A 14,664-nucleotide genomic window follows, 5' to 3' on the forward strand; every position below is an offset into this window, starting at 1 on the left:
GCTGCTGCACTTCCAATCCAGCTCCTGCTATTGCACAAGTGATTGGTCCTCTTCATCCACATGTGAGATCTGGAAGGCGTTCCTGGCTCTGATGGGCCCAGCCCCAGCCTCTGTGGCCATTTGGGGAGTGAACCATCAGATAGAAGTTTCTCTCTCTCTCTTTCCCATCCCCTCCTTTGTAACTCTACCTTTCAAATATATAAATAAATCTTTTAAAACGTGCTTTGAACCTAGGAATCTCCCAACACAAAAAGTTATGCATGCCTTTACTCACCACCCTACAAAATCACATTTGAAAGAGGAAAATAGGAATGCACGGCAATTGATTTATTATCTGAGGAAAGCTATCTTCTTTGCAGGGAAATAACTAACATTCTCTTGTGATTACAGTTGGAGATAGAAATATAGTAATGTAAATTGAAAATTTCCAGTTACTTTTATGCACATTCTGAATGTATTTGATCTGTGAACAAGTGAACTACATAATCTCTGCTCCATGTTTATTTTATAATTTATTATCTTATGTTCTTACTTTCATTCCCTTAGACTTTTGGGTCTAATACATTGTTGTTTTCCAACTTTCTGAATATTTAATATTTTTATGAATGTTAAATAGTTTTCAGTTTGTATTTTTTAGTGTATAAATTTAATCCTATTAGTTCCCTTCTGAACAAAGTTTTCACTGCTTTCACCACAATTTTATATATAGTTATATATAAAATACAATTTTGTTTCAAAAATTTTTAAAGATGGATTTATGTGTTTGAAATGCAGAGTTACAGAGAGAAGGGGATGGTGGAAGAGAGAGAGAGCTTTAATCTGCTGGTTTACTTCCCAAATGGCTGTAGTGTAATTTTTAATTTAATTTCTCCTCTGACCTATGAGTTGTTTAGTAATTGTTTAATTTTCAAATGTCTATGATACTTGGAGGGTGATCACTGAGCTTGAAGCGTATCAGTCTAATTGAATTGTTTTCAGTCTTGCCTAGAATATGCCCATTTTCAAAGTGTTCTGTGAATACTTGTTGGTGAGCTGCACTGGATACCAATGGAAGACTATTACTACAACACGCAATCACTTTACATTTCAAGTTTGCCATTAATCATGGGATGTAGCATGTATTAATTTTATATGCCCGGTGAAACAAAATCACTGTAAACTTAATGGTTTAAACCAACACAAATTACTTACCTTATAACTCAGGATATCAGCCACCCAAAATGAGTCTGATGACTAAAATCAAGGTGCTGTCAATGCTGTGTTCCTCCTAAGGTTTTTAAGGAGAGAATCTATTTCCTTGCTTTTTCCAGCTTATGAGACATTATGCTTAGCTAATGAAACATTTATCTTCAAATGCTTCAGAGGTATTCATCTCAAAATCCGCAAGCATGTCCAAACTGCTTTCCTCATCACACCTCCCTTTCTTTTCTGTCTTCTTCCATGTCTGATGGACTTTGTGCTTACGTGAGGTGCACCCAGCATAATGTCCCCACATCAAGGTCAGCTGGTCAGTAGCCTTAATTCCATATGCATCCTTATTTCCTCTTTGCCATAAAATCTAACATATCCACAGGTTCCAGAGATTAGATGTAGACATCACTGGGGGGGACCATTCTTCTGGCCATTATGTTCTGGGTCCCTACTCAGAGTTTATTAACATTGTCTAGGTGAACCGTGCTTGGGGAACATTTCAGTCACAATTTTTGTCTACCCAATTATGCAGGAAGCAGTACATCAGGACAGAGTGGTTCCAGTATGGTGTAGTCTGAAGAAAAGCCTGTTTTCAAAACTGGATTTTAGCCTGGCTCCTGGAATATAACCTTTAATTCCTTGCAATATACCGCCTAATGAATGTTTCTGGATGTCTGAGTCCTTTGGGCCGCACTGTACCAGTGTTATCAGTCATTTATTCTCACCCTGTGATTTATGGTGAATGCCTGGTTTTGCCCTGGGTGGTTGGGGTCTGAGTGGTTGATGTCAGTCATACAAGCATTGCATACCTATGTAGCTAGCCTGGTAAAATCCCTGGTCTCAGGGCTCAGGTGAGCTTTCCTCGTTGGCAACACTTCGAACAAATTGACACAGACTGTTTCTGGGAGAATGAACCATGTTCCTTTTTGAGTGTACTGCAGGAGGCACTTCTAGGCTAGTGCCTTGTTTCTCTTGGGTTTTTCTCCATAGTTCTTTTCCCTTTTGCTGATTGTAATTTTTGTTGTAGTAAGTCCTAAGTGTGAGCATAGGAGCTTTGGATTCCCGTGTGTCCTTCTAATATTCTACTCATGATGAAAGTGCTTTTGTCCCCTTCCTTAGCAATATCATGAAATAGCAGAAAAGTTGGTTTAAGTTTTCTGCCTCTTAGTGTCAGCTTTCTTCTTGACTCTAACTTATGGCTCTTGTCTATTTATGAACCTACAAAATCCCAAAGGGTGAAATTATGTCTTCAGGTACACATCTCTCCTTTCTGAAATGACTTTTTTAACTCTCAGCTTCCTTTTTACCTTGATTTTCATTATTTATTTATTTTTCTTTCATATCTTATGAGACTGTTGAATTATCTGGCTTAAGTGCTTCTTAGTTGTTACATTTTATTCAGCTTCACAGCTTCTCTGCACTGAATATAAATTGACAAATATATTGTAGAGCAAAGCAATGCAGAGAAATGGAGTCATCACAGGTCATTTCTCTTCTCTATCAGATAACGTCCACTGGAGTATTGTCTTCCTATTGCTCTCTGCTGCCTTTTTCATCATTTTTGGTAGAAGGGTTTTGTTGGGCATTGCCTAAACTCTCCATTACAATATGGTGCCTGGTGGATGTTCGAGGGGTGTGCCTGTGGCTGCTGTGGTTAAGCTATGTAAGATCAGACCACCGGCAGGGATAGGTCCACTTTGGTTCCAGACACATGGACAGTGCGTGATCCCTATACTTATGATGCCCCTGTGCTTGGCTCACCCATGCCTGCATGACCTTTGCGCTGATTGGCTCCCCTACTGCACAAGTCTTTTGTAAGCTTTATAAGCTTGTACACTTCCTCAATAAAGTAGTTCCTGCTTCGACAGAACTCACGGGTGTGTTAATGACCTGTCGACCTTACCTCTCTCGTTTGCCTTGTTGGGGAGTGTCTATACTGTCTCCTGCTGGTCAGGGGTCAGCCTCGGGCTTGAGACCCCGATAGGGTTTATCTGATACAGGCTTGTCCTTCACAGGAGGAATTACACATCTCTCTATTTGCACTTAATTCTGCCTGAAATGTGACTCATCCCTGAGTCCATTCTTCTCTGTAGGGTCTTTCCAAATACTACCAATATCAACCAAATATACCCTACTACCGCCAGACTGTCTATTCTCTTACTCAAAACAACTACATCATTAGCTCCCTGATCTGTTTCCCAATTTACCTTTGTTGAAGGTTTTCCAGGGCTGGTGTTGTGGCATAGTGGGTAAAACCACTGCCCATGATGCCAGCATTCCTTATCTGCACTTGTTTGAATTTTAGCTGCTCCACTTCTGATCTAGCTCTCTGCTAATGTGCCTGGGAAGGCACTAGAAGATGGCCCAAGTGCTTGAGCCCCTGCACCTACCTGGGAGATCTGGAGGAAGCTCCTGGCTCCTGGCTTCAGTCTGGCCCAACCCTGGTTGTTGTGGCCATTTGAGGAGCGAACCAACAGATGCAAGACCTCCCTCTCTCTCAAATAAATCTTAAAAAGTGAGAACACTTTCCTGCTGAATTCTCAGTTTACAGTTTTTTTCCTGTCCCATCTAATTCCTTCTTCAGTGCTGTACATTTTAGGTTTTATTTGCAGTAGCAACTTAGTCCTGATAGCAGTTTCTGGTGTAACATAACAAAACTTTAATTTCTACTCAAGCTGTGTGCTTGCCTTGTTTGAATTATAGCTATGCTATGCATGAATACTCACCAACTAAGGGTGATGACAGCTGTTTTGTTCTTATAGTTTCAATATATAAAATAAAATATGAAGTCTCCTTTTACTTTGGCTGACACTTCTATTCAAAGTAGATTGGTTGTAATGAGTCACGAAGTTTAATAATAAGGGACCTCAGAGAAGAAATTGGATATTGGTGAACCCTAGTAAACTTCACTTCAGAAGCTGATATTTATTGAGCATATACTTCTGGCAGACTCGAACGGCATCCATTATTTCATTTAATTCTTATCACAGCTGTGTAGCACAACTGTTAATTTCACCAAGGCTTATGTAAATTTAATGTTTACCCATAAGTCACACAGCTAGTTGGTACAGCAACTAGGGTTTGAATCCAGAACCTGGATCACTTTAGATTTGTATATTTGCTTCTTGTGGTGAAAACATTACGCAATAAATATTTGTTGATGAATATTATTTAGTAATTGTTACAGTGTCAGCTTTCTTTTCGTAAAATATTGTTACTTCAGAAGTTATTGACAAAGAATATCAAAGAAATGTGCTATCTATCCTCCCTGAAGTATATCATCTGTCATAAATTTTCTTTAAAAAACTACTAGCTCAAGAGAGCTACATTCAGCAGTTGGTTACTTTTAGTATCTGTATCATCATCTTCATCATTATTGTCATCATTATTATTATCATCATCACAGCAATTTTTGTTTAAAAAAGAAATTTGCCTTCTGTAGCAAGTTGGTAGACTGGAAAAGTAGGTACTGTAAATAACTCATTCTGCTTAATACAAATAATGTATGCTTTTTATGAGTGTCCTTGAAATACTTCCAGTAGTATAGTTTTGCATTAAAATATGATTGACGCAATGGATATTTCATCGATGAAATCATAGTCATTTTGATTAAAAAATAGTTCTAGGAAGAGGACATATTTTATTTATATGAATGTTTTGCTTGAGGCAGGAGAGTGGATTACAAAAATATCTCGGGAAATTTCTCCACCTTAGGGTTGTATATTCCAACTCCTCTGCTTTTGATTGAGCTTCTTGCTAAGGTGCATGCAAAGGAAGTGGAAAATGGCTTACATTCTGGGCTCTGCCACCCATGTGGGAAACCAAGATGGAGTTCCTGGCAGCTCTGGCCTGGTCTAGCCCTAGCTATAGCAGTCATTTGGGAAGTTAATCAGTACATGGAAGATGTCTGTCTGTCTGTCTCTTTTTCTCTCTCCCTCGTCTCTGTATCTGTGCCTTTCAAATCAATAAATCTTTTTTTCATAAAGAAACTTACCTTGCATGCAGGGGAGATGTTATCTGCATGAAAAAAAAATGAGGAACCCAAGGCTGTATCCCCAGAAACATTTATGATCTATGTCAAAGACCTATTGTGCTATATTGTACCAAAGCCTGAAACATATAATCATGAATTAAGATGACATGTGATTTGCTTGTATTTTGAAAAGAGAGTAGAATGACAATAATGTGCCAGGTTCTGTGAAATATAACTGTGGTGTGAAATTTCATATCTATTCAAAGAAAATTGGTAACATTGTGCAATCTACATTTAAAAATGAATACCTTTACTCTGTTTTTTTTTTTTATTTTTCATTTTTAAACAAATCTGTTTGAAAGGCTAACTCCCCAAATGCCTGCATCTGCTGGGGCTGGGCCGGTATGCAGCAAGGAGCCTGGTACTCCAACTGGGTGTCACAGGATTGGCAGGGATTCAAGTACTTGAGCCATCACCTGCTGCCTACCAGGGTACAAAGTAGCAGGAAGTTGGAATTGAGAGAAGGCTTGGGATGTGAACCCAGGTTCTTCAACATGGGACAGAACATTGCAAATGGGTTGTTCCAACCACTGTGCCAAACACCCACCCCTTTTTTGTATTATATGAGCAATCTCTGCATATCATACCTCCTAAGCTCTTAACATAAATTGGGAAACATGTCTGAAGGATGAGGAAATTCAGTTCAAAGAAAGTAGAGGGAAGTTTCTGTGAAAATTAATCTCATGTCAGAAGAGTCCTTGGTGAGAAAAATGGGACATCACTACTGCTATGACCTTTCCAGGTGAATAATATAAAGAAGATTCATAATTTTAGAATTAACTTATTGTGAAGAGAGTCTTGATTATCAAGATTTTTATAATTTTTTTTAAATAAAAATATCTTTTACTTTGTGTGTTTTCACTCTGAGACAATGTGCTTTTAAGGCTTCCTGGTTCCTTTACATCATTCAGACAGGATGTCACAGGGAATGGTTAGGTGTTTAAATTTTAACTGAAAAGTGATCCCTGTTAGGAATTTGGAAACATCATGCTGAGTGAAATAAGTCAGTCCCAAAGGGACAAATATCATATGTACTCCCTGATTGGTGACAACTAACTGAGCACCAAAAAGGAAACCTGTTAAAGTGAAAGGAACACTATGAGAAACGGTGACTTGATCAGCCCTTTGCACTGACTGTTGATGAACAACTTAATACGTTATCCCTCTTAGTATTTTTTTTGTTTGTTCTACTTAATACTTTGGTTGAATACTGTAATCAATACGCAGTTATTCTTAAGTGTTGAAACTTAACTGAAAAGTGATTGCTGTTAAATATAAGAGTGGGAATAAGAGAGGGAAGAGATATGCAATTCGGGACATGCTCAAGCTGACTTACCTCAAATGGTAGAGTTAGAAACATACCAGGGGATTCCAATTCAATCCCATCAAGGTGGCATGTACCAATGCCATCTCACTAGTCCCAGTGATCAATTTCATTCACAATTGATCATAATGATAGGACTAAGAGCCAAAGGGATCACATAAACAAGACTAGTGTCTGCAAATACTAGCTGATAGAATCAAAAAGGGAGAGAACGATCCAACATGGGAAGCGAGATACACAGCAGACCCATAGAATGGCAGACGTCCTAAACAGCACTCTGGCCTCAGAATCAGCCCTTAAGGCACACAGATCTGACTGAAAAGCCCATGAGAGTATTTCAGGCATGGAAAGCCAAGACACTCTGGCAAAAAAAAAAAAAAAAAAAAAAAAAAAAAAAAAACCTAAATGAAAGATCTCCGCGAATGAGATCCCAGTGGAAAGAACGGGTCATCAAAGAAGGAGGTACCTTTCTCTGAAGGGAGGAGAGAACTTCCACTTTGACTACGACCTTGTCTAAATATGGTCAGAGTTGGTGAACTCAAAAGGCTTCCATAGCCTTGGCAATTCATGACAAGAGCCTAGGGTGATTACTGATGCTATAAACAAGAGTATCAATTTGTTAAGTCAACAACAGGAGTCACTGTGCACTTACTCCTCATGTAGGATCTCTGTCCTTAAGTGCTATACATTGTGATTTAATACTATAACTAATACTCAAACAGTATTTTTCACTTTGTGTTTCTATGTGGGTGCAAACTGTTGAAATCTTTACTTAATATATGCTAAACTCATCTTCTGTATATAAAGAGAATAGAAAATGAATCTTGATGTGAATGGAAGGGGAGAGGGAGAGGGAAAGGGGAGGGTTGCGGGTGGGAGGGAAGTTATGGGGGGGGAAACATTGTAATCCATAAGATGTACTTTGGAAATTTTAGTGGAGGATGGCCCAAGTGCTTGGGCCCTGCACCCCATGGGAGACTAGGATAAGTACCTGGCTCCTGCCATCGGATCAGCATGGTGCGTCAGTGGCAGCGCGCTGGCCGCGGCGGCCATTGGAAGGTGAACCAATGGCAAAGGAAGACCTTTCTCTCTGTCTCTCTCTCACTGTCCACTTTGCCTGTTAAAAAAATTTTAAAAAAAACAATTTTAATACAAAAAAATAAAAAAGTGATTTGTCTTTTAAACTGAGCATACATAATGGTTCCTTTGCTGCCTCTGGCGATTGATGACATCCTGAAGGGTTTCCCCTTCTTTTCAAGAGTCTTCCCATAACGGCCTGTATTGTTAACAAGGCCAAACTCCTCTCTGTTCCAATTTCTTAACTCTCACTGATATACAGAGAAGAAAGCTGAATTATTTTCTTCTTGATGTTGCACTCTGTAACTATAATGAATTCCACAGACATATATATATATAATTATAATGAATTATATATATATACACACATATGTGTGTGTGTATTAACTTGAGTTTTCTTTGTAGATTATTGTTGGAATAGATGTTGTATTTTTATCTTTACATTTTACAAAAGGAATTCCAGAATGCACATTTGGTGCAGCTGTTAAGAAACCTCCTGGGTTGCCTATGTCTCATTTTGGAGTTGCCTAAGTTAGAGTTCTAGCTAAGTTTCAATTACACCTTTGTACTAACATGTACCTCAGAAGATATCAGGTGATGGTTCAAGTACTTGGGTCCATGCCAGCCATGTGGGAAATTCAGATATATTTCCTAGCTCCTGGCTTTTACCTGGCCCAGCTCTGGCTATTGCAGGCCAGATGTGAACTAGTAGATAGAGAGCTCTCTGTTTAATTCTCTCTTTGACTCTCATTGTCTCTCTGTCTTTCAAATAAAGAAAATATCAAGTTACTTTAAAAAACATTTTATGATGAGCTGGAGAAGGTGCTTGGTGCTGTGTGGCCAAGTGTGCTTTATGGACCATGTGCTGCTACGTATGCCTGAAACACTTGAAATGCAAATTTGGCGAGACTTTGCCATCTAAATGCTTGGCTGGATTAACCGCCTGATTAGGATGGTTTTTCAACAAGTTGGAGTAAGCATGCAATCGGTACTTTGGTCTGGAAAGCCTTATGGTTCATCTCGAAGTATCGTAAGGAAGATTGGTACTAATTTATCTCTGATTCAGTGCCCAAGAGTTCAGTTTCAGCTCACCAGCAATGCACCAGAATGGAGCCCCAACCCAGGAGAGGGTACAGTGGCGTCTTTGGCTGATGTTGGATGGGTAGCCAAAGAAGAAGGAGAATGTTCAACAAGACTAAGGACAGAGGTCAGGTCAAGGCCACCCCTCCAGGATGACCTTCCTTTCTTTGAGAAGCCCCCTGGCAGGCAGATTTCCTCACCAAACTTGTCTCAAGAAGAGTCACAGCTGAAGACTACCACACTGGCAAATGAAGAAGCACTGCAGAAGATCTGTGCACTTGAAAATGAACTTGCTGTTCTCAGAGCTCAGATTGCCAAAACTGTCACCCTGCAAGAGCAGCAACACCTCATTGCAGGTCTGTGATTTAGATACTACCGCATCTGTTACCACAGCAGCACCCCCTCTCCCACCCCCTCCGTCTCCACCCCCACCTCCCCCTCCACCAGCCCTCCACCAAAGTCTGTCTGCCATTGATCTGATTAAAGAGTGAAAGGAGAAAAAAGCCAATGCTGGAAAGACTTTGGTTAAAAACAATCCAAAGAAACCCGACATGCCAAATATGCTGGAGATCCTTAAAGATATGAACAGTGTGAAACTCCGGGCAGTGAAGAAGCCAGAGCAAGATGTAAAGCCCAAGCCAGTGGATGCTACTGACCCTGGTGCCCTAATAGCAGAGGCTCTGAAAAAGAAATTTGCCTATTGGTATCGAAATGATAGCCCAGGTGAAGTTGAAAAAGGAATTCCAAAGTGTGAATCAGAGTCCACTTCAGACACGGTGTTGTTTGGACCACATATGTTGAAGTCTACAGGAAAAATGAAGGCTTTAATTGAAAATGTCTCAAACTCCTAATAGACAGTATGCTGAGAAAGACTATCCTGGGTTCAGCTGTTGGTTTTTGAGGGCTGTGTTTGGCTAGTAGAAATCAACATTATTTAGTAAATCCCGACTTTAGTATTCAGTGGTCTCCTTTTTTAACCTAATTAGAGGACGAAGCAATAACGAAAAGTACTAGATGTTTGGTTTTTGCTTTGATACATGCTCAGTTCTGGAACTCTGTAGTGTTGCAAGTTCTGACCTGTTGCTTATGTGTAGCCAGGATGTTCAGGTTTTCAGTCTTAAAACACTTGTACAAATTCAGAACATTTAGAAGGACATTTGTGAATTGTATTGTGCATTTTAAATTAGCACTAATTTATCTATTCAAATGTTTTATATGCATATATTTGGATGTAAGACAGTTTATGTAAAAATTAGTACTGATGGCAGCCATGGAGGGTACTGTTACCATCATTGTTTTCTGTGATCATTTCCGATTCAGTGATGTAACAGCTGCTATAACATAAGTTGTTGGAGTGAAATATTTGAGATTGGAATCTTCTTGCCTTGACAGAACTTATATCTTAGATTCTCACATATTTTGGAGCTGGGTTTGAGTAAGAACCAGATGATGTTCAATGCTCAAATTCCACAATGCCTTCCACTGAAGGAAAGCTGCTTTTGCCTCATTGCCATGCAGTGCTGAGGATGAAAATGTAATTTTCCAAACAGGGACAAATCACATTGCTGAATTAAATCCCTTTTTAACTAAAAACTAGAAACGTACCACTTTCTTTTCTGTTTCATGAATGGCATCATAAAGTTGACATGTTGCTAATTTAATACTTCTGGAGATGTCAGCATAATGGAGTTTATAAAGTTAATATTTTGGCCAAATATTAAAATTTTTAATGAAACATTATTGAATAGGCAAATTTCTATAAATTATTTGTCATTTATAGAATGCTGCTCCAATGAATTATATTACGCAGTATAATCCTTAGGTGTTATTAGAAAGTGGAGACCTGCCTTTCTAATCTAGGGCTTCTAAGGACTTGCTGTAAGTAATTACTTTTAAATGCTTAATAAGCTCACATGATTTTCTGTTTCTGATAAACTCACCTATAGTTAGTGCCAGAATCTCCTACCATGAGTAAGTATTTGTATTATTTAAATCTAGTTTAGGGGAAAAAAAAACCAGTTATACTTCCTGGGAGGAGTAAGAAACACGAATAGACATTCACCTTTAAGTTATTTAAAAATTTATGTTGTTCTCCTTAAATATTAACAAAAACTGAGGTAATTTACATGGTTTGTTTATTCAGCTAAATTTAAACTGGCTTATTTTACATATTCTTGCATTGTTTCTAATTGTTTTATGTTTAAAATTTCTGCCTTCAAAAAGTTAGGAAAATTCGCCTGACATATTTTGACCTCCCAAGAAACTTACATTTGTATCAGTATTGAATTTTGGCTAGTGCTTCAATTAGTTATTGTTTTAAAATAAAGCAAACCTTTATTTAAAAAAAAAACAATTTATGAGCTCATTTGAAAATGGCTGTTTTTGGCCCTGTGGTGTGGTAGGTTAATCCTCTGTCTGTGATGTTGCATCCCATATGGGCGCTGGTTCCAGTCCTGGCTGCTCCTCTTCTGACCCAGCTCTCTGCTATGGCTATGGCCTGGGAAAGCAGTAGAAGTTGGCCCAAGAGCTTGAGTCCCTGCACCCTTGTGAGAGACCTGGAAGAAGCTCCTGGCTCCTGGCTTTGGATCAGCACAGCCCTGACAGTTGTGGGCATTTGAAACATGAACCAGCAGATGGAAGACATTTCTCTGTCTCTTCCTTTCACTATCTGTAATTCTACCTCTCAAATAAATAAAATCTAAAAAAACAAAAAAAACAAAAAAAAAAACAAGTCACAAAGAAAATTCAGTTCTGCCCTATTGCCAAAAGGAATGTAATCAAAATGCTTCCAGATAGAGTTAGAAACATACCAGGGGATTCGAATTCAATCCCATCAAGGTGGCATGTACCAATGCCATCTCACTAGTCCCAGTGATCAATTTCTGTTCACAATTGATCATAATGATAGGACTAAGAACCAAAGGGAGCACATAAACAAGAATAGTGTCTGCAAATACTAGCTGATAGAATAAAAAAGGGAGAGAATGATCCTACATGGGAAGCGAGATACACAGCAGACCCATAGAATGGCAGATGTCCTAAACAGCACTCTGGCCTCAGAATCAGCCCTTAAGGCATGCAGATCCGGCTGAAATGCCCATGAGAGTATTTCAGGCATGGAAAGCCAAGACACTCTTTGGGAAAAAAAAACCTAAATGAAAGATCTCCGTGAGTGAGATCCCAGTGGAAAGAATGGGTCATCAAAGAAGGAGGTACCTTTCTCTGAAGGGAGGAGAGAACTTCCACTTTGACCATGGCCTTGTCTAAATATAATCAGAGTCAGTGAACTCAGGGGGCTTCCATAGCCTTGGCAGCTCATGACAAGAGCCTAGGGTGATTCCTGATGCCATAAACAAGAGTGTCAATTTGTTAAGTCAACAACAGGAGTCACTGTGCACTTACTCCTCATGTAGGATCTCTGTCCTTAGTATGCTGTACATTGAGATTTAATGCTATAACTAGTACTCAAACAGTATTTTTCACTTTATGTTTCTGTGTGGGTGCAAACTGTTGAATTCTTTACTTAATGTATGCTAAACTGATCTTCTGTATATAAAGAGAATCGAAAATGAATCTTGATGTGAATGGAAGGGGAGAGGGAGTGGGAAAGGGGAGGGTTGCGGGTGGGAGGGAAGTTATGGGGGGGGAAGCCATTGTACTCCATAAGCTGTACTTTGGAAATTTATATTCATTAAATAAAAGTTAAAAAAAAAAAGATGTGAGACATACAAAAAAAAAATGCTTCCAGATAGAACTAAGGACCACAACAGAAATTATGGGCACAGCTTATTGTATTTTAAGAATGCCTTTATTTATTTATTTTTTGAGAAATTTGTGACTTGGATAATTTTTCTTGGTTCTTATCATTCTCAGATTTTATAGCAGAATTATTTATACTTTATGTGAAGATGCCTGTAATATATATGGGCTGTAAGGAGCTTTTTGACAAAGTAGCATCTGTTTAATGTCCTGACAACCACTCTAATGTGGCTGCCATTATCTTATTACAGTTATCCATATGTTAATCTGGTTTTGGCAATGATATTAATTCTTGAAGGAAATCGTTAATTTGGAATTTTGACAACCACAGAGGTTTGATTGAAAATCATGGAAAATATATATTTTGAAACAAAAACTATGCATATACTTCAAACCGTTTTGTATTTCTTTTCTATCAAAGCAATTCCCTATCAAATACAATGAAAACTATCAAGAAAACTCACCTTGAGAGTAAGTGTCTATTTCATTTTCCCATCTTCCTCCTTCTCAGAACATTTGTAGCAACTGGAGCTCTAACAGCCATCTTGGGCCATAAGTGAAACTTGAGGAAAGAATTCATGTCCAGGTGATGGCAGAACACAAAGAGATAAAGGACTTTGGCCCCTGGAGCTGAAACTGCATTAAGTTGCTGTAGCTGCAGAAAGCAATAATTCCCCCCACTAACATGCTACCTTTCAGCTTAAGAAAGGTGAAGTCTAAGTAAAGAATTTGTGGGAAAAGATGCCCAAGATAGTTCAAATTGTGAGAGGACCAGAGGAAAAAGGACAAACAGGAGCAAGATACAGGGATGGGCTGGAGAAAGAAGGAAAAAAACAGGATGTAGTGAGAAAATAATAGCAAGGCTCATCTTGAGCCCACGCAAATTTTAATTGCATGAATTGGTGTAACTTTCTACATTGCCTTGCTTGATTTATGTGTCTGTCATTTACACCAGCCCAAACACCTCATCTAATTTACTATTCTGTGTAATTACTAAGTTTCTTTGTATCCCTTTAGTTTTTTTATAGGACAGTTGAGATCTTCAAGGAAAGATGTTAACACAACACATTTTAAGTTTTGCTTGCTTTCTTGGGTGGAACCTGCTGTAATGTTGAACATTTAATATCCATGTAATATTATACAAAATAATGTTTTAGTAGTTTTATTTTATATATAACACATGATGTAATATATATTTTACTTTAGTAAAGGTATTACATTTAGATATACTAGATGTAATGAGTAATTTCAAGAAAGCATAAAGCAGTCTGCTGCTAGTGAAATATATATTTTGATCACCTCCATAAAACCATGCATCTAATTTAGATTTATGGGAGAGCAAAATACATTTGAGGAGTAAAATATTAGCCGGTACCCTGGCTCACTTGGCTAGTCCTCCGCCTGTGGCGCGGGTACCCCAGGTTCTCATCCCTGTTAAGGCCCCAGGTACTAGCCCCCGTTGCTCCTCTTCCAGTCCAGCTCTCTGCTGTGGCCCGGGAGGGCAGTGGAGGATGGCCCAAGTGCTTGGGCCCTGCACCCCATGGGAGACCAGGAGGGAGCACCTGGCTCCTGGCTTCAGATCGGCACAGCGCTGGCTGTAGCAGCCATTTGTGGGGGGTGAACCAATGGAATAAAGAAGACCTTTCTCTCTGTCTCTCTCTTTCACTGTCTAACTCTGCCTGTCAAAAAAAAAAAAAAAAAAAGAAAGAAAGAAAGAAAAAAGAGTAAAATATCACTTTTCATTTGTCATTGCTAAATGATTTTGGACTGCTTTTTAAAAAACGAATATTTTTTAAAAACGCTACTTAAAAACACAATGTGTTCAACAGCTTAAATAGCTTTATTATATTAGTAAAATATAATATCAGTCATTTTGATAATAATTGAAATGATATTATATGTCTTTCTGTACCAGTTAAGGTACAAAAAGTCCTATATGAAATGGAAATGTTACTAATTAAGAATCAAATTTTATAAAATGTTTCCAAAGAGAATAAAGTTTGCAAGAACAACTGCTATTTTTAAAGTAGTACCTTGATTATGGGATCCATTAATTGCCACCTGTGTACAGCAGTGCAATTTGGGTTCTTAGGAATAGACTACTAATATGGATTCTGTCATGATATCCCTTCAGCATCTGGAGCTGGGTAACAATATCAATTCTCTCAGCAAACGTTGACTCAATAAAGGTAAAACAGGA

The 14,664-nt window shown here is 38.6% G+C and overlaps 1 pseudogene; it reads left to right on the forward strand.

Moving 5' to 3' along the window:
- Positions 1–8,442: 8,442 nt before the first annotated feature.
- Positions 8,443–9,829, forward strand: LOC103351387 (mitochondrial fission regulator 1 pseudogene; annotated as a pseudogene).
- Positions 9,830–14,664: the final 4,835 nt, after the last annotated feature.

Source organism: Oryctolagus cuniculus, chromosome 15, assembly GCF_051225735.1.
Source record: "Oryctolagus cuniculus isolate XC-2025 breed Fujian yellow rabbit chromosome 15, ASM5122573v1, whole genome shotgun sequence".
NCBI lineage: Eukaryota > Metazoa > Chordata > Mammalia > Lagomorpha > Leporidae > Oryctolagus > Oryctolagus cuniculus.